At 43.4% G+C, this 21,354-nt stretch overlaps 1 long non-coding RNA gene and 1 other non-coding gene across 2 annotated transcripts in view; both read right to left on the reverse strand.

Moving 5' to 3' along the window:
* Positions 1-19,130, reverse strand: part of LOC102028699 — a 56,057-nt gene extending 36,927 nt beyond the window's left edge. Inside the window, exons 1-2 of the long non-coding RNA XR_262433.2 lie at positions 19,009-19,130; positions 14,315-14,456 (exon numbers count right to left, since the gene is read on the reverse strand). This is a non-coding gene — a long non-coding RNA (uncharacterized LOC102028699). The remainder of the gene's footprint in view (positions 1-14,314; positions 14,457-19,008) is intronic.
* Trnaa-ugc lies at positions 7,126-7,197 on the reverse strand. The gene has a single exon. It is a non-coding gene; the product is annotated as a tRNA-Ala (tRNA).
* Positions 19,131-21,354: the final 2,224 nt, after the last annotated feature.

The raw sequence follows: 21,354 nt of genomic DNA on the forward strand, positions 1-21,354 counted from the left end.
GCCAATCCCTACATTGAATGCATCTATTATGTACTGCAAACATGTACTAATAAATTTTAAACATACAAAAATAGTCCTAAGTTCACCCAGGCTACTGAATCAAAATCTTCAAGAATGCAGCTCAGAACTCTGGGTTGGGTTGGGTTGGGTTGGGTTGGGTTGGGTTGGGTTGGGTTGGGTTGGGTTGGGTTTGGCCTACACCTCACTCAAGTGGTTGTTTTCTGTTCACCCCACCACAGCAGTGTAATCGAGAAGTGTCTCTGCAGAGACAGCCTTCTTTAATAGAGCTCTGTTGTTACATTTGTGACAAGGTATGGGACGGCTACCCTCAAAGTGCTGCTCCATCCCAGGTGTGTTAAACAGGAATGAACCAAAATACAGACAAAAACCAGGAGACTAATAAAATACCAAGTTCCCAGATGAATGAAAACCAGAGGAAAATTCCTACTAACTACTGAGCAACTTATGACTGCTCAGACTCAGATCTGAATCACTAAAAGCAGAACAGCACCCTGCACTTAATATTTTGGTCTCATTTTGAAATGTACAGTTTTTCTATGCCAATTATTTTTCCCTTCAACTTTAAGGGCATACATCTTTTATTGCTTAACTGGTTAAAAAAATCATTTCTTTTTCCATCCTATGGCTACTAAACCAAAATTTCTTTTTCCATCCCATGGCTACTGAAAGGATATGGCCATAGCACTAAGAGAAATGGAATTTGTGACATCCAACAGAGTATCTAGACCACAGCAAATAATAACAACTCATAGATACAGCACAAGAGCTCTTCTGTGGAAAGTTTTATGTATGTCTGCTCCTCCACAGGTACTAAGCAGTTCAGTGTTGATTTCCTATTTTCCCCTACATTTCCTCCTATTTCCGTGTTAGAAAATCTCCCCCACCTGATCCAAGGGAACAGATTAGTGGAAAAATACTACTCTACTGTGGAAGGGTGGAATGAGATCATCATGGGTCTGCTTCTTCCTTGATTTAATGCAAGAGTCAACCTCCACTGTCAGAGACCCCTGGTCACACACATTCCTTCGCGAGAAGGTGTCTGCTCCTCTCTCTGAGGTTCATGGCCAACACACTGCACAATTTCTCAAAGAAATAACAAGAAATGACAGCTTAACGATGGGAGGTGTACTGCCGCTCAATTTAATGTACATTCTTTAAATCTAAAAGTAAAATCAGGCTTATCTGGGATTCAAATAAGGGATGCTCGAGAAAATCAACTCCCTTATGTCACCAAATGACAAATAACTGTAGAACCGCCCAGAGGAACTAGATTTACAGCAAAGCAAATCTGTGATTTCTCATGGGGAAATATAAGACATATATCATCAATGGAGTAATATAATCAAGAAAAATAAAATATATTTTCAGAAACAAACTCACTCTCTACAATAAGGAAATGAAGAGAGCTAGCAGACTTTGTAACCTCCCAAGGGATGTGGTAAAAGTGCCACTGTCTAAGTCACAGAAAATTACACTGGGGCCTGGCTTTCCGCAAATACGCTGTGACATCACAGACTGCTGGAGGATGTGTGAGGTGAGATGAGGGTGAAGAGACAGGGAAGCAAAGGTTAGTGCGAGTATTACAGAGAATGTTTTCCCTAACTCCTCTAGTCCTAATTTTGACTTCTACTTTCCTAAAGGTATTTCCTTTTTTGGTTGTTTGTTTGTTTTGAGACAGGGTCTCGCTATGCAGTTCAGGCTGGCCTTGAACTCGTGGGGATCCTCCTGCCTCAGCCTCAAAATGTTCTGATCACTACTAATATAGATGTATTGCAATGCCTATTCAATGCACTGCATTAGGATATTTTTTATTTTAGTGAAGAATAAGGTTAATTAAACTAAGGATAGTTATCCTTCCTACTATCAATTTTTTTTCAAAAGCTAGAGTATCCTGAGTGGAAATTTCTCTATCTAGAAGATTACACATTAAATAGAATATTGTACTTAATGTCTCAGGACCAATACTATTACACTTGGATGCAATGAAATGTATCTTCAGGAGAAGCTGAAATACACAAGGGTAGTCCACCTCTCTCGATGGTCCCTCCGCTGTAAAACATGCCTATTTAAACATGCTTTCTCCTTTCTGTCACACTTCAACTCATTTCTTACTGGTTGGGGTGTCTGAGTCTCACCTTTGCTTCACCTTTTTATTGTTTCTTGTTCTGGTGAGATGGGAAATTTGCTAATCAAACCTGATAGGATTTTACACCAAGAGACAATCACTAGGTGCTGGGACCAAAGGGCGCCCCAAGGAGTTTAGTGCAGCAGGTGACCAGCATCTGCTTTAGCTGCTTTGGCTCTGTTTATGTCTGGGCACTTTGCTACTTCCTAGAGGCATGAGATTATGGTACAAGTTACCTGTGGGTATATCCAGGTATTTTTTTTTTTTAATCCAGGTATTTTTGTATACTGAAAACAACAGGAAAAAGATGGCTCTGTCTCTTTAATTTGCAACTCAGAACAGCCACTTCAATCCATACCTGAAACACTGGCACTCAGAGCCTCACTGTGGACAGCCTTTGCAAGTTTAACTTCCTCCGTGGCCATGGCTTTGTTAAATGTTACTGAAATAAAAGGTACAGCATGCAAATCTATGAACACAAAGCTTTGGAAATGGGGGGTGACAGTGTTCCACAACGCTACTATCAATTCTGCCCTACATCTTCCACACCAGTGGAAACAAGAGCATTACCTTTACCGTGGCCATGCATACAATACGTGATACAACGAAAGAGAGGGAAGAAACACAGTGGTACCTGTAAAGAAACACCAAAGTTATTATTGCCTTTCACAGTCTATAAAAACTGCACATCAAACTGGTGACTCATGCCCTGAGGGAAAAATTTACTGTATTCCTCAGACCTGAAAAGGACAGGAAGCATCAGCTCAGAATCACATTCCATTTTACGATTAGCAGCATCAATATTCACACTGAATGAAACTACTTAATCCCCAAACTATCCATAAGAAAAACTCAACTTCACAAAAACGCAAATTTACAGCCTTCTCACATTTCAATTATTTTGTTTCAAAATGATCCCTCATATCCAAAGAGTTCTATTCTTTCTCATAATACTGCCAGGAGAAGAGAACAGGTTTATAAAACAGTAATGATCCACGAATAGCATTTTGTACTGTCCCTGCATTTTTTTTCCAGTAACTCAAAATTCTTCGCAGATATTCATTCTCATAGATATTATGAGGGCAAAAAATACACTGGGCCAGCAAAAACACTTTTTGAGCACTTTGTGTAAGGTCAAGGTTGTGGCTGTGGTTTGAGTGTGTCCCCCAAAAGCTCAGGTGTTGGAAGCTGGGTGCTCAGTGTATTAAAAGGTGGTGGCATCTCGGAGGTAGAACCCCATGGGAAAGGACTGGGTCACTGCGAACACTGTCCTCAGCAAGGACTTTAGTAGCTTCTGTAGGACCCTGGCTGTTCTCGAGAGAGTGAGCTGTTATAAAACCACAAGCCTGACCCCTTCCCGCTCTCCGCCTCTCTCTCACCATCAGGTATCTTCCTCTCGCCCACACTCCAGCAATGATGCCATCTGCCGTGATGTGACACGGCCAAGGAGACCCTCACCAGAGCAGAGCAGGAGCTGCTCTGTGCCCTGAAACTTCCAAATCTGTAAGCTAAATAAACCTCTTTTCTTTACAAAGTATATACTCAGCCTTGGGTATTTTGCTATGGCAACAGAAAACAGACTAATGTGGTTCATCTTTGTACTCCGATATCGCCATTACAAGTGTTTCCATGTGAAGTTCTGCTTCTTTAGGAAATTCCACCTGCTGTTCCAGCTCATGCTTTTAGGTTCCTTTGGCACCTATCTTCCTACTTGGTACAGTAATCACCCAATGCCTTAATGTCATATTTTCCCAACTCCTCGTATCTTTTTCAGTATTAACCACATTTCCATAAACCTCAAACTGCTGATCCTTGGAATTTCTACAGCTTTGATCAGCTGTTACCTACAACATTTTGCCATGAGGTAATTTATCTTTTCCCTCAGAGCTATAGCCATATTCTTATGACACTCCCCTCTGTGCCTGGAAACTCCCATATTCTGGAACCGTGGCTGTATTGAGCAGGATTTGTGTCCTCCCTACCTGTGCATCACAGTATGACTTATTTCCTTCGTCACATCTTTTTCTTGACCTGTTCCACTTCAAGTTCTTATTTTAAAGGACTCACATCACTTGTGGAAAATGAAAAGCATCAAACAATATATTTCACATACCTTTAATCAACATTGTAACACAAAGGTCTATTCCTTTATGAAGTCCTAAATTTATTATTTTCACCCTCTCGTAATGCTATCAAACTTACTGCTATAACTAACATACTCTGCACATAAATGTCATCTCTCCACTGGAACTGACCAGATCAATCCAAGAAGTATTAACTAGTTCAGGAGATCGAAGAGATCTTTTCAAAGAGCTAACTCTATTTCCCATGTGTCTCAGCCCACTCTGGCTACAGTAACAAAACAGCATAGACCAGTGATTTCTAAGGCACAGAAATTTATTTCTCACAGTTCTGGAGGCTAGAAGTCCAAGGTGCCTGCAGATCCAGTGTCAGTAAGGGCTCTCTGGTTTACTGGTGGCATCTTCTGGCTGTGTCCTTACCTGGTTGAGGGCATAGCCAGCTATTTGAAGCATCTTTCATCTTTCTGCGCCCCCGTCATAATCACTTCCTAAAGGCCCCGCCATCTAACACCATCACATTCCAGATTAGGATGTTAACACAGGAATTGGCGGGGGCGGGGGGATTCAGAGCACAGCACTATGCTTTTATTTTTACTTTTCATTTTGTTTACTTCCGAAAGCAGCTATAGTATTAATGGCCCCTCATGCAATTTTGATTCCTTTTAGGTATCTCTTTGCTGCTTCTTTAGCTGAATTATTCCATACTTCCTAACCTTAAAAATGCCAGTATTCCTGAAGAATTGAACACTTTGGGGCTTTGTTACTTTTTCTTTGTTTACCTTTTACCACTGTCACATTTCTGTGAATGGCACAATACTGCTTTTCAATGCAATTTCCTGGCTTGACTTAGAAATGCCCTCTGTTGGATTGGTCTGAAATCAGTTATGCAATCTCTTTTGTAGATCTATCGCCACTGTATACCAAAACTACTGCCTGTGACTTTGCTTTTTACAGCCTACTCACTATACCCACTGTATCTCACTCTACATGAGAATGTGTTTTTAATCATTTTATGCCTACATACACTGACTTTTACCGTGCTCATATTGGTATAGTTTTCCATCCAGTCTGAGTCATCAACTACTTCCTCAGTTTCCATTAAGTCTGTGATATCAAACTGTGCAGACAGAGGACAGAAAAGGAGACATAAGTCATAGATCTCTCTTAGCAAAGTTATATTCTCAACAGAGGCAGGATAGAGGAGGTTCTAGTATTGGAACATTAAAAAGAAGAGACTTTCCCCTGATTTCCTAAATAAAACATAGCTGCCTATAAGTATTCTTGGATCTTGCCACTTTGACTGCTTGCAAGTGAGTCCTGAGATTAAACAAGTAGCAATTTACAATTCTGCTGAAGAATGAGCCTCATAAATTAATAGCAACAACTGAATCTCAATATACTTGCTTTATTTTCAATTCGTACTGCATTTGGGGGGGGGGTGGATTATATGCTATAATGAAAAGAACAATTTGGAAATGAAGAAAATCTCGTTATGTGTCCCATAAAATTCTCAAAACTCTGCTGCTTCATATCATACTCTATTTCTTGTCTCACACATCTTTCTTCTGGCAGTCATTCTGTATAGATAAATCAGTGCTATGACACTCAGAGGCTAACTCTGTAATTGTCTTGCTGGGTGCTACACACCCATAATCCGCAATATGCCGAACTGTGAGCTAAGATGGGGCCCCCCAGATTAACTAGATATCGTTCCTGCCCCAGGGGAACCGCATAACTTTGAGGTACAGTAATAGGGAAGCTGAAAATAATTAATCTTACATCACCGCCCTTTCGCATCAGGTATCATAAATCTATGTGAAATTTCAAAGATCTTTGATGCCTGTATTTTGTAGGAAAAAGTTCACTTCTTTGGAGATCTATAAAGTCTTCCTATTGTACTTATTCAAAACCGAATTCCTTCCTTAGATTACCTAGTTTACTACGTATAGAACAATGTTTATGTTTTTTCTTGAAGCCTTGTAGAACAAATTTTTCATGACATGTTAGACTTCAATAATTTCCTTATTCCTTGGTCTATTTCTTTCATTTCTTATTTTATTTCTCCACTTTTCCTCATGGTCAGCCTCTTCTCATTGAGTCTTTACATGAAAAACCTCCTCATACCTACGCTCCTGTTTAACATCTGTATCATGCCTCACTCCCTGACTGCAGCACTAGACAGACGTTGCTGAAATCTGTTGGGCAGTAGCCATGACATAATCCCAAGTTAAAACCCCCATCACCATACACCTTCTTGTAGAGAGAAAACTCACTGCAGAGTGATGACTTGTGCTCCTCCTTCAATGTAACTAGGCTCATATTTATATAGAGCTTTAAAAGTCTTGAGAACTTTGACGGAAGAGGCCTTTAGTGGTGTTTATTGCTATCATGGTAGAGACTGCTATACAGAGTCCACAGTTTAGCCATGGTTGTGTATCACAGGTGAAAACTGTTTCGTTCTGCAAGAGGGTTCATGTCCTCCTGGGATCCCTTAAAGAACAGATGCTGATTCCCCTAACGGCTGGCAGTGCTACTGAGGAACTTGTGCCCTGGGGCGGGTAGAATAGTGGCCCCCAAACCTGGCTGCTTTCGAATCCCTGGAGACCGTGGACAGGTTATCTTACATGGCAAAGGGGACTCTGCAGATGATGTTAAGGGAGATGGGGAGATTCGCTTGGATTATTGGAGTGAGCCTCATGCAGCCACAGGGCCTTTACAGCAGGGAGCCAACTGTCTGGGAGTCACAAGGGACATGATGATGGAAGTCATGTATTTCAAAGTGCTTAACACTGAGTTGGTGTGCACACACAGAACGGAAAGATTTTGCTTCGAAGGAAACAGTAGAGGAAGACCACTGCTAGGCTGACTTTATTTTGTGGTGTTTTTTTTTTTTGTTTTTGGTGGTGCTGGGGATTGAACCCAGGGCCTTGTGCACGCAAGGCAAGAGCTCTACCACTGAGCCACATCCCCAGCCCTTGACTTTGGTTTTTTGTGTCCGGTCAATTTTGGTCTCCTTGGGGGTGAAAAAACCATCTTATTGTTTCTTCAATATCAGCCTGGGTAGGGGGAGCTTTCAGCACATTTGTTCAAATGGTGAAAAGATCACAAAAGTGCAGTCTAGGCTATACTTGAGCCAATTTAGAAAAGAAGTAAAATTGTGTTGATTTATTTTAATAAGGAAAAGAAAGATTAAAAGAGGTGGCATTTTAGGAATAGGGAACCCAAGGCCACCATTTCTTCCTGGCTTTCACCCTTGTAAGAACTAAGGCTATCGTTTTGTAGAAGAGATGTCTGCTGGGTCCCAGGCTTAAAATTAAGCCAAAGCTGGGGGAGAATCAAGCCCTTGTTTTCTAAAGTTACATTCAGGAAAGCAAGGGCAGGATTTAGAGGATCAAAGAGCCCCTCCCAAGAAGCTGTGGTCACACCATGTGACCTCTGGAGATTGTGTGCCCCCCTTGTTTGTCTGGCAAACAGGTTCTCATCTTTCAAGCGGCTCAGATGACACCTCTGGGAGGCCCTGGGGCTCCCTGTGGCAGTTGTTTACTCTGCCCTTTGTGTTCCCCAGCACTCCGTGCAAAATTCTCTCAAATATCAGTAATCACCTTGCATCCAGTTATCTGTTTACATATCTGAATTCAGATCAGTGAGGTCCAGTTCACGTGGCAATGCCCTGAGTATCTGCCAGGCCATGCTGGCTCCACAGGCTCCATGGCAGGAAGGACTCTGGCCTTGGAAGCTGCCTTCTCTGTGGGAGACAGACAAGCACGAAAGTCCACAACAGCCTAGAGCTCTAGGAAGAGCAGAACATGGCACAAGGAGAGGTGTGTGGCATGACCTCCAGGACAACACAGTCTTTCCTCATAGCTCTAAGCCTCACTGCAGAGTCTGGCCCACTGGACACTCCATACCTATTGATGAAGAGGGAAGGGAAAAAGAGGGGAAATCACAGAAATGCCCTGCCTTTACGCATCAGTTCTGTTCGATTTCAAACCCACTGGTTACTCTGAAGGTGGTATTTTCAGGCTGCTAGACGAGATCTTCTGGAGCAGATAGGTGATGACTCACAACACAGCACACGATAATCACCCACCATCTGATGGAGACCAGCCAGAGCTCACCCTGTATTTAACTGTGGCCCCTGCTGCAGCATAATAACAGCTCCCTCCCAGGAGGAACACCTGAGGTGGCCGCTCCTGAGCACTAGCTCTACATCAACCTCATTCTTGGCTCTACAGTGTTAGACCAGCAGGCCTCTGCTAGCACAAGGGGGTTTACTGAGACAACTTCAGTACCCTCAGAATCCCATTTGCCATCCCCGTTTCCCCCTTCGGCCAGCGTCATCTGTGCAACCCTCTCAGGTTACACTGGGCAGATGGGGAGAGGAATCGCCTTTCAAGCCTCACTGCGCACATCCCGGAGCCCCCAGAACCCTCCCCAGCAGCCACTGTTTCACCCGGAGGAGGGCTGGGGACAGGCCCCCAGGAGATGACAGTGTAAAAGTATTCCTCAAATTTTCATCTTCAACGGCTGGTGTCACCTAACTCCCTAGGGAGGGACTACGCTTTGAGGCTTAGCCTAGCAATATAATCTCCAACTATGCTGATGCCAAAATATCAATTACAGGTTCAGTTGGATGGAGGGATAAACTGGAGTTCAGACCACTAGAATGATGGCGTGAGTCGGGGTAGGGGAGAGAAGGTGCCGGGGGGGCGGGGGGTTTAACCCTGTGCCAGAACTGAAATAAGACAGAACTGAATTCTCCACACCCTTTAAGATTAGGGAGCTTAGTTTCAAACTGCCCTTTGTCTCATAAAACTAAAGAGAAGCAAGTTTTCTTGGAGGTTGCAACTAGAAAGATATTATAATGATAAGAGTATCAAAGAAAACAATAAATAATTTGATTAGTCATAAGTGTTTTATCAGACACAAAGGGCCACGTATTATTTGATTCTATTTACATGAAATATCTAGAACCCATAGAGGTAGCAGATCAATGGCTGCCAGAGGCTGAGGGGAAGAAGAGACGGGGAACAACTGCCTAACGGCTATGGTGCTTTACTTTGGAGTAATGCAAGCGCTTTGGAATGAGACAGACGATGGTTGTACAACGCTGTGAAGGTACTAACTGCCACTGACTTGCTTGCGTTTGTTTGTTTTCTTTTGTGACACTGGGCATTGAACCCAAGGCCTTCACACGGTGCTACATCCCCAGCCCTTTTTTATTTTTTATTTTGAGAGAGGGTCTCACTAAGTCAGTAAGTTGCCCAGGCTGGCCTTCAACTTGTGATCTCCCTGCCTCAGCCCAGAGTGCTGGGATTACAGGTGTGCACCATCACGCCTGGTTTGAACCCTAAAATGATTAATTTTATAGTACGTGAATTTTACCTGAATATAGAAACTATTAAAATTAAAGCACCCGTCATCTTCAGAAGTAAGGGGAGGATTTTGTTCCCACTCGGTAGGGCTAAGAGGATGAAACAGCTCTCCGCATTCTAGCATTGGCCACCTCTCGGTCTCTTTGTGAGAAGTGCAGCACTTCCCCCACGCCTGCAGCACAGAAGTACCTCAGGCCATCCGCCTGCCCACACCGCGCACCTTCACAGCAACAGAGCGGCTGTGTAGCTGCAGCCACCAAGCACCGACTGGCCGTCCGCAGTCAGCTGAGGGCCTGTGTTTACCACACACGAAGGCCAAGCAGGCCGCGTGGCCCAGCCGGCTGCGGAGAGGGGCACTCTGCGGCAGCGACGCCAGACAAAGACAAAGACATTTTAATTCAGTACAAGAATACAAAGACCGTAAGATCTCCACATACTTTCAGGATCAAACCCAGTGTCAACAGAGAACAGAAGGATCTCTGGAAGAGAGGCAGTGTCCTCCTTTTTGGCTCTTTTTATACTCAGAAGAACAAATGCTTCAACACAGAGATCCAAAGCAGTCAGCTCTTAAACAGAAAGCAAAGCCCAGAGCTTACGGGGCATAAAAACACATTTAGAACAGAGGGGAAAAAGAAAGGACTTGAAAGGGAAACTATAACACAACAGCACCAAAAACATGGGCCAACCCACACTTCAGAAGGGCAGGTGAAGGCTGCCTGGTCCTCCCAGCGCCCGCTCTACCCACCCATCAGGGTGGAGTCAAAGCAGCAGACACACAGGCCTCGAGAGCCCTCCTCACCCACCTTCTGAACACTCCGAGCGCCTCACGCTCGGCTTCCGTGCTCTCTCATCTTCCCAGCTTTGGACCTTAGGATATTGTCTTCCTACGATGTCCTTGTGCCCTCCGGGCTGAATACTTGGCTTTGAGCTGCTTTTAAACGTTCCTGTTCGTGACTGTTTATCCAGTCAGCCAGGCCCAGGAGTGTGACTCAACACGCGCCCTTACAGGTGTGGAAAACGTTCAGGCCTGTCATGAATCCTTCCTTTCCGAGGTGTAGGCCTCAGGACATGGCCTTAAATAAGCTACAAGACTTTAGAAGGCATCTTTAAATATACTGAAAAGCAAAAACTTTCAAAATTCCTCTAATTCCACTGCAAAAAGCCACGGACTCAGACTGTATATTTATATATAATATATATTACACGTATGTATAATTTTTCCTATGTTGGTGAGGAAAAAATATGTGTTCTTGTCACAAAATGTTCTTCATGCTACAGATATTGCAATATTATTTCCCTGGAAAAAATCTTAACAAGTGAAAAGCATCTGTTTCCTATGTTTGTCATGGCATGAAATGAAATGCAAAGTGGGGTAAGCTGCAGGTAAGGCTTCTAGTTTCCCTTTGATGGGAATGCAGAGACGCAGAAGCAGTTTTGATTTGCCTTGGTGTTATGCAATACAGAAGGTGACTACCATGTTACCTTTGCACAACGCCCGCCCAGGGCCGGGGCAGTTCCGGTCAGCTTCATCCTGACATCACAGCACAGTAGCTAAAGAGCAGCATGTGAAATCACACAACCTGGCTCAGGATTACTGACTCCGGTCTTTGGCAAGTCCATGGCACTTTCTGAGCCTTCTCTCCACTTGTAAGATGTGCACAGTAAGATCCATTTGTATTATTTAAAGTCACTATGATGGGTTGCACCGTGCCCGCCAAAAGATAAGGTGAAGCCCTGATTTCTGTACCACAGAAACTGACCTTACTGGAAACAGGGTGAGTAGAGATTAGTTAAGATGAAGTCACAAAGGAATAGGGTGAGCCCTTAATCCAGGATGTCTGGTTTCTTAAAGAAGAGGGAAGATGACCATTTGAAGAGGCAGACACACAGCAGGAAGCCATGTGACAACAGGCAGAGATCAGAGGGTGCAGCTGCAAGTTGAAGAATGCCAAGGATGCTAAGAACCAGCAGAAGTTCAGAAGAGGTAACAATCCCCTTCCAACATGTCTCAGAGGGAGGACGGCTCTAATTCAATTTTGGACTTCTAATTTACAGAGCTGGGAAAGAAATTTCTGTTGCTTTAAGCCATCTGGCTTCCGGTAGTTTGTTATGGGAGCCTTAGCAAACTAGTTTGGTGGTGGAGGTCTAGTGTGTGTGTGTGTGTGTGTGTGTGTGTGTACAACAGAAGAAAGGAAGAAAAAAGCAAGGACGTATTTCTTATGTATCTGCTATGGACTAAACGTGTCCTCACAGCTTGTGTCCTGAGTTAGTTATTCTGAGAGTTGACTTGTCCTAAAAGTGAACTTGGCCTTCCCTTGCTCCTCACTCTTGCCCTCTGTTGCCTTTCCACCTCCGCCATGAGATGCCGCTCCACAAAGGCCCTCACTAGATCACAGTGCCGTGCTCTCCAACTTCCCAGCCTCTTGTTGGGCCAGCCATAGGCCCAGAAGTCTATTCCTTATAAATTAGCCAGGTATTGTGTTATGCAAGGGGTGATCAAAATATACAGTGAATATTTTTTTAAAAATTATTACAGAAAAGCCACGTTGTCATTAACCACGCCTCCCCACTAAAGACTCCCTCATGTCTAACACACTTATCCTATTATTCTTGCCACTTTTTGAAGCAGTTCTAGAAGTCCTCTTTGGGAGCGTCTTTATGAGGTATGATTTTCAAAAAACACAATAAATGCTGCTGCCATCTGCCACCCAATGGAAAGGCAAGCTCACAGAGACAGCACTGGACATCCTCGTCCACCTTATGCACTGGATTTGGCGGCACGCAACTTCTGGCTCTTCCCCAAAGCCAAAGGGGCCATGAACAGTAAATGGCTTGAATGGATTCAGGACATCAAGGCAGCCACGGCCGTGCAACTAAAGACACTCATAAAAGGGGACATCCAGAACTGCTTCAGAAAGTGGCAAGAATGATGGGATGAGTGTGTTCAAAGCAAGAGGCGGGTCCTGGGGGTGGTTCATGGCCATGTGTCTTTTACTCTGATAATTTTTTTTTAAACATTCATCATATTCTTTTTTTAAAAGTACTGGTATATGTGATATGTGGGATATTGGTACACACACATCACATCTCAATCCTTTTCACCTTCCCTTTCTCCCTGCCTTCCATCTCCCCCCATTGCCAGGTCCCCTTCCCAGCTCCGAGTCTATCTCCTTGCTTCCTATCATCTTTCTTATAGTTCACTCTTTAAATTATTTATACTTTAAATTTCTCATATGAGAGAAACCATACAATATTGAGCCTGCTATGTCTGATTCATTTCATTTAGCATTACAGACTCACAGTATGCCCACTCTCCTAAATCGTATTTTTTGATCAAACTGCATAGCAGTAGAAAACGGACTGAGAAGCACCTAAGCCATGGAAATGTCATTATTTCCTCTGGACTGACACTGCCTCTCCCCACTCACCTCAGCCACTCTTCTCCAGCACTCTGCTCTGGGCTACGCCCACTCCCTCCGCCTGCACCATGCCCAGGGCCCCTCCTGACTTCCCCTCTTCCCTCCCCGAGACTTCTTCTAGCGACTTGATTGAATACAACAACTGGAGCCACCTCCAAAACCTCCAAACCCCTTGCTCTACTCTATTCTTCCCCCATATTCACACTGACTTCTAACGTCCTAGTCATATGTTTGTTGTGCACAACTTACTGTTCCCCTTCACACCAGGACACAAGCTCCAGAGGGCGGGGATCTACACTTGTGTTGTTCACTGATGGGAATAAGCATCTAAAATAGACCCAGCTCCCTGACGGTGTTTAACAAGGAATTTAAAAATCCATCATTCAGCCAAGTATGGTGGCACATGCCTATAATCCCAGCACTCGGGAGGCTGAGGCAGGAGGATCACTACGAGTTTGCCGACCAGCCTGAACTACATAGGGAGACCCTCTCTCAAAAAAAATCCATCATTTATTTCCAAAACTTACCTTATTATTATAGAAGCTATCATATGCATTATAAAAGAATAGAAATTTAAAAACCCTCAGATTCCTACCATCCAATAAAATCTCTGAAATTATGATAAAAAAGCAGTTGCTTATATTCTTTTAAGTGACTCCCGAAGGGGCATGTCACCTAAGGAGAAATGTCATACAGCAGGCATAATACCTACCTCACAAGTTTTGGTGTATAGATTAAGTCAAATAATGCATCTAAATACTTAAAATAATGTTTGCCATAAAACCAAATACAGTTTAGTTGTTATATGCAGCCCTTGGGTCTTGTCTTTAACTTCTGTCCCTTCCCCTAGCTCCCAAAGAGTAGGCAGCAGACACCAGGCAAAGAATGGAATGATGTTCTTCTTAGAAGGCAGGCAGGTGAGGATGCCTTCTGCCCCCAATGCTCAGAGAAGGAGTACTGAACATGGAAGTGCTCCAGTCCCAAGTCACCATGAGATGCAAGGCCAGTTTCATACAGCAACAAAACACTAAACAAAGATAACGTTTTTATATTACGTGCCATGTCTATGAAATTTTCTTTTATGAATGAAAGAATACAAATGACTTCTACAAGGTTACTCAGGTGGCAAGGCGAGGGGCAACGAATTAAATCTAGAGTTGGAAAATCATCAGTGAGAAGGATCATTTAGCTTAATATTTAGTGCAAAACGTACTACCCCCTCTGCAGTTGCGTTCACAGTCAGTGAAACAGCCTCTAGTCCTTGCTGCCCCATCTTCTACACAGGTGACTTACCTATCTTCGAAAAAGTGAGTCCTTTTGCTCTGGATAATTCTCCACCAAAATCTTCTTATACAAAGGAAAATTCACCCTCAGTGGTGAGCGCACCAGGAAATGGGGCAACTGCTGACAACCAGGGAACCACTGCTCCTGTGAACTGGAGAGGAAAAACAAAACATCAAGATGTTTTACATCTTTCAGCCTCTCTTGGAACCCTTTAATATAAATCTGTGTTCTGTTCCTTGGCAGAAGTCAGCACAAAGAGATCTTTTTGTTTGTTTGCTCATTTTTGCTGAGGTTGCCAGCTAGATTTAAGAAATATGAAATTTCCATATGGTTCCCACTTTTGAAGGGGTAAAGAGCATCACACCCATGAATACTGAGACTTGTATAATCTTACAGGCAGACCAGACTTCTCACATTTATTCTTCATGGTAGTTTAGCTAAAACCCAAGGAGCCAGAAGGCCTAAATTCAAGCAGGGAGTAAATGCAAGAAGCATTAGGCTGTCTCCTCTCCCAGAGGTAGTGAAGGCACTTTTGCTCAAATACAAATCACAGAACTCACCGGGTTAAGGAGCTCCCTTTCGGTAGCCCATACACAATCCAATGTGATTGAAAACCACAGCATGACTGAAGGATTTAACTGGAATGGAGGAGGGAAATATACAGGAGACAACCCCAGATTCAAACGTGACTGTCACAAAACCCAGTAAAATAAGACAGCACTCTAGTTGTCTAGCTGTCTGGCAATGACACTGGAAGAAATCCCTCCAAATCTCAGGCTGTCAGTGGATGCTGGCCCGTGGCAGCCCCATGTGTCCTTAGAGCAGGCTTCTCAGCTCTGAGGGACTACCTTGAGTCCAATCAACTTCCCATTCAGTACAATTAGAAAAGCCTGGTAAAAAAAATATTTTAAAAACTTGCTGGCAGGCAGGCATGGTGGCGCACACCTATAATCCCAGCACTCGGGAGGCTGAGGCAGGAGGATCATTGTGAGTTTGAGGCCAGCCTGGGCTACAAAGTGAGCTCAAGGCCAGCCTGAACTGCATAGCAAGATCCTGTCTCAAAAAGACAAAAAAAATGAAAACAACTCAGACATTTCGCACTGCTCTTTTGAGACATCTGGTTTATCAGGAGCACCGAGCAAAACTGAGAAGCCAAGGAGAAAGCAGCTGTGTAGAGCATATGACCTGAGCAGACTTTGTGTCCAATTATAGGCTGAGAAGATCTGAGCAAGACAGGAAAAGCAGAGGTATGAGGTCAACATTCTGCCCCTCTGAGCATGTGCCGATTGATAAATGGTTTTAATCAACCAGAGAGAAGCGGGCTATCCAGACAGCTCTGCAGTTGCCTGGAGCTGGGGGTGGGGTCACTTGAAAAAGGGCCCAGGTAACAATCCCTGAAGGGCACGAAGGCTGAAAACACATCAGAACCCAGCCTCCCATCACTGCAGTCCTCCCCGCCCTCACTGGATTAAGGAGGTCTGCCCCATTCTATATGCTTATCAGAAACAGAGGAAGCCTCGGAGAGAAAAGGGCTCACCTTCAACAGAATCCACAGTTCTTTATACAAAATGCACAGCATCCCATCAGTATGACAAGGCATAGCAGTGCATATAAAGGGTGATCAAAAAATAGGGTGAATGGGAAAACTTTAAAAATGTATTATAGTAGGAAACACATTACCATTAATCCCCCTCCAAGTACTCCTCCCCACTCTGACCACATCCCACTATTCTCGCCACTTTCCAAAGCAGTTTCGAAAGTGTTCATGTCTACGAGCGTGATGACAAACACAGTGAGTGGGGCTACTGAGTGCCATCCAATGGAAAGGCGGGCTCGCGAAGACAGCACGATGGGTCCTGATCACCTCTTCACCAGATCAGCCGCCACACAACTTCTGGCTCTTCCCTCAAGTCAAAATGACCTTGAAAGGCAAATGGTTTGAACAGATTCAGGACATCAAGCCAGCCACCACAGTGCAACTAAAGACATTCATGAAAGAGGACTTCCACACCTGCTTTAGAAAGCAGCAAGAATGACGGCACAGGCACGTTCAAAGGGAGGGGGAGCATTCTGATGGAGATGAATGGCAATGTGTATTTTACTGCAATAACTTTTAAGATTTAAACACACCATATTTTTGATCACCCCTATATAACGTAAGTTATGTAGGTTTGAAAAAGAAAGAAACAAAAAAAAAACTCAGAAGCAACTCAGCCAGACACATAGGATGTAGCCTTTAAAGTAACTATGACTACTATGTTCACAATGATAAAAATTATAAAGTTTTTCACCACAAATCTCAGTAATTCACAGAAAGAGAAAAAGTGAGTAGGATACAAAATATTTGAACAAATAACAGTCAACCTTAGTCACCTATATATAGCAACATTGCACCCTACAACTGTTGTTATATATTCTTTTAAGGGACACATGAAACATTTACAGAAATTGACCATACAAGGTCCACACTGTAGGTCTCAAGAAGTTTCAACAAGTGGAAATTATAGAGTATGTTTTAAAACATATTGTTTTGAAATAGAGATTCACAGGAAATTGTAAAAAATATAATTTAGGTTTTTGAAACTGTAAAATTGACCTACAGAGAAGTACACTGTTCTTAAAGAGCATATAATTGATACATTCCAATAAGGGAAATCCAACAATGTAATTGTGACCAAAATGAAAATACTGAACATTTCTACCACTCCAGAAAGCCCCTTCATGGCCCCTTCAGTCAATCCCCACACCCCACTGAAAATGTCATTTCCACTATCACAGTCTTGCCTGTTCTAGAGCTTAATAAGATGGGCCCACACAGCGTGTGTTCTTTTGTGTCTGGCTGCATGCATAACGTCTGAGATTCATCCATACTGTTAGTGTATCAACAGTTTGCTAATGAGAAACATTCCATTATATGAAAATACCACACTTTTTTACATTTTCTCCTGTAAATGGATATTTGATTGTCTCCACTTGGGGGCTCTTTTTGAATAAAGCTAAATATTCTTGTACAAGGCATTTCTGTGAAAACGTAAGCTGGGTAAATTCCTTACACTAGGAATAGAATTGCTAGGTTATAGGCTGATCAATACTAAATGCTATAAGAAATTGCCAAATATTTTTCTCAAATGGTTGTATCATCGTATACTGCCATCAGTAACATATGGCAGTTCTAGTTGACACAGCCACATCAATAATTGGTGTGGGAAAACTTTTAGTTTGAGTCATTCTAGTGAGACTCCTATAATTGAACAACAAAATACAACTCTATTTTTTAAATGGGCAAAGGATTTGAATAGCTATTTCTCCAAAGAAGGTATCTAAATGCCAACTAGTCCATGAAAGGATGCAGAACCACAAAGCATCAGGGAAACACAAATCAAAATGACCTGAGCTACTATCTCATACCCGTGAGGGTAGCCACTAAGAAAACTACAGAAAGTAAGTGTTGGTAAGGATGTAAAGAAATAGGAACTCTTTTGCACTATTGGTAAAAATGTAAAATGGTACAGATGCTTCTAAAAATAGTATGGCAACTTCTAGAAGAAGCAATAAATTAAAAAAATAAAATTACCATATGATCAAGCAATTCCACTTCTGGTACACATACAAAAGAAGTGAAAGCAAATAAGTTTTTTTCAAATTATTACAAATAGGCAAATTGGTAAACAGAGATCCCATAAATGAAGTCTGACTGTATTTCTATCTATGATTTTAAGTCCAAAGTCTGGTTTTCTTTTCTTACATTTCTTTCTATTTAGATAGAATAACCAAGTGAAGTTCCAAATAAACTGGACAAATAGCAGCAAGGTGTGAACTAACTGAAGCAGCTTCATGGACACCCACGTTCTGTTAAGGTAGCTTGTCTGCTGTTGCCCACTTGCACATGAGACCCCTGTGCCACCTCTACTCATTTCTTTTCTCCTATCCTCAGAATTTTGCAGAATGCTCAAAACACTTTGCAGTTCAGGAATGAATGCCTGATCACTAACTGACCAAATATAAGGAATAAAATCTGCAAGGGTGAGGCAATGTATGTTTGCTCCGAAATCCTGGGAACGCAGGGAAGAGGAGAAAGCAGGAAGAACAGTGTGCCTCTGAGGGCCCACAAATGCGGCCTCAAAGGTGAACTCCTCTGAAGAGGTGACAAGTGGAGCTGAAACCTGCCACGGCCGTGGAGAGGACACTCACAGCCCCCGCTATCTGTGGGGTCGTCTGCGTTAAGCTTGCAGTCAAGCAGTCAGGAAGCGTGGGTGTCACCCCATTTCTCCAGAACTCACTTCCTTCTAGTTCATGGTGCCTGGGACCTAGCGTTGGAGAACAGAGTGTAACAGAGACCACAGCGGAGTTACTCAGAAGGCTTCTGCCCAGGACGGTGACTGTGCGCTTTTTGGTGCCAGACAGACAGAATTAAATTTCTACCTGCATGACTTCAGTTTTGCTGGCAGATATAACACAGTCACTTTGAGCAGGGTCTTCTCACTCACGCAGGGACACCACTGTGAGTGGCTCTCCATGGATGGCAGGGCCTCAACAGTAATACTTTCCTCCTTGTCCTCCTCTTAGGCTCCAACCTGACAGTAGGGAACAAGGAAGGATCTGGGCCAGGAGACCCATATTCCCATTTTGCCAGATAGGAAAACCATATTATAAATTTGGAAGAAAAAAAAAGATATAAATCACTTCCCCCCTTCCTCCTTTACCTCCAGAATGGGAGTAGAAAAATTCTGCTCTTCCACTTCCTGCCTTCCTCAGCCTCCTACTCAGGGGAACTCCTGGGAAGATGTAAGGAGAGACTGTAGAATGTAGAGAGACAGACTTTTTGGAGCTGAAGTGGGATCTGAGGAAGGAGGGAAAGGGGAGGGGAGTCAAAATGATCATGATGCAATACGTATACAGACCGATTCCTCAAAACAAATGTAATTACTGTGTATTGCAAATATATACTAAATTTTTTTTCAGAAAAATGATGTAGATGTAAAGGATCTAAAAGCTGTGCATTTTAGCGTGCCTGTGGGCACCGGGCTGAATGCCGGACATATTCAGGAACACTGGTGAGCCTCCCCGGCACTTCCCCAACCAGCGTGCAAGGCAGGCAGAGCCCCTGACACCTTCTGGGGCCTCAGGGGCCACTCCCCACACCCTTAGTGTGCCTGCAGGCACCAGGCTGAAGCCGGGACATACCGAGGAACCCCAGTGAGCTGCCACTGTGCCTCCCCAGCGTGCCAGGCAGGCAAAGCCCTGGACACCTTCTGAGATCTTGGGGGCAACTCCCTGCACCCCTGGATCCCCAAGAGAGCTGGGCTGAATCCCAGACATCTTCAGGAAGTCCACCAAGCCACTCTCCACTAGCGTGTGAGGCAGGTGAGCCCCAGACACCTTCTGGGACCTCAGTGGCCACTCCCAGCACCCCCTGCACCCCCGTGGGAGCGAAGCTGAAACCCAGACAGTCAGCGGCCTTGGACACTCCGTCCTCACTCCACCCCTGCGAGCGTGGAAAGGGGTCTGGATCCTGGGCAACATCTGAAGCCTCAGTGACCACGACCTGCACCTCCCAAACCTTGTGGAAGCTGGAAGAACCCCAGAACTCCAGAAAGTCTCTCCCGCCCCTCCCCCACCAGCCTGGGAGCCCACTGAATGTAAGCAGGTTTCAGGAACATCTGGGACCCCACCTTCCCGCCACACACCAGCACAGGAGGCATGCTGAGCACTGGGGATCTTCAGATCCTCGCCCCGCCACTTTCACACCATCCTGGGAGTGAGGCTGAGCTCCAGGGAACCTCTGGATCTTCAAAAATGACAAAATGAAGGAACAAAATGCAATCTCAGACTTCTACCCTACCCAGAACATGTCCAGGTGACACTAACACAGAAGAGCCTGGAAGTCATACACCTGAAATTTCTGAAATGATGCCAAACGAAACAAACAACTCCATCAGGCCATAAAAGACATCACATCAGAAATAATCTCTCAGGTAAAAAGAAAAAAGAAATGACAACAATAATGAAAGAATTGCTCAGCACATCCAAAGAAGACACTGATAAGAAAATAGAGGAGCATAGAAAATTCATGGAAACCTTGAGTGAACAATATAGAAAAGAACCAGAATGCATAAAACAGACTCAAACAGATATCCAGGAAATTAAAAATTCCATCAAAACCTGGCAAAACCACCTGAATGAAGTTGAAGATAGACTTTCAGATCTTGAAGACAGCATTGCCACTAACGAATGTGAAAGGATCTCTTAAAAACAAAAAGGAACCAGGAAATAACAATTCAACAACTGCAAGATGAAGCAAAGAAAAACAATGTCAGATTAATATATATCAATGAAACAGCAGGTGTCAACAAAAGTGACATAAAAAGACTATCTGCAGAAATAATAGCAGAAAATTTCCCAGACATGGAAAAAGAATCAGACATCCAGACAAGTGAGGCACATAGAACTCCAGTTAATCACAGCCAAAATAAATCTATACCCAGACATATACTGATCAAGATCCCAGAAACTCAACAAAAAATCAGAATATTAAAAGCTGTTAGAGAAGAGAAACAGATCACCTATAAAGGAAATCCCATCAAAATCATGGCAGATTTCTCAACACACACCATCAATCAAGAAGAGCTCGGAGTGAAGTATTTCAGGTACTGAAAGAAAACAACTTCTAACTCAGATTAATGTAACCTGCAAAGCTATCCTTCAAATTTAATAGAGAAATAAAATATTTCCATGATTATGAACAACTGAAGAAATTCATGAGCAGCAAACCAATCTTACAAAGAGTACTAAAAGATATTCTAGAAAGAGATTAAAAAAAAGATGACAACCTCAAGAACAACACCAGAAAGAAACCACCAAGCAGAGCAAGCAATTAAATGGAGGGAAAAAGGAGGAACCAACAGCAGGAAAACAACATGACAAAGATAAGCCAATACATACCACCTATAACTGTCAATGTAAACAGTCTCAATGCATCAATCAAAAGAAGTAGACTGGGGCTGGGGATTTAGCTCAGCGGCAAAGCGCCTGCCTGGCAAGCACAAGGT

The sequence above is a fragment of the Chinchilla lanigera genome, unplaced genomic scaffold (genome assembly GCF_000276665.1).
Source record: "Chinchilla lanigera isolate Chin_1 unplaced genomic scaffold, ChiLan1.0 scaffold00046, whole genome shotgun sequence".
Classification (NCBI taxonomy): domain Eukaryota; kingdom Metazoa; phylum Chordata; class Mammalia; order Rodentia; family Chinchillidae; genus Chinchilla; species Chinchilla lanigera.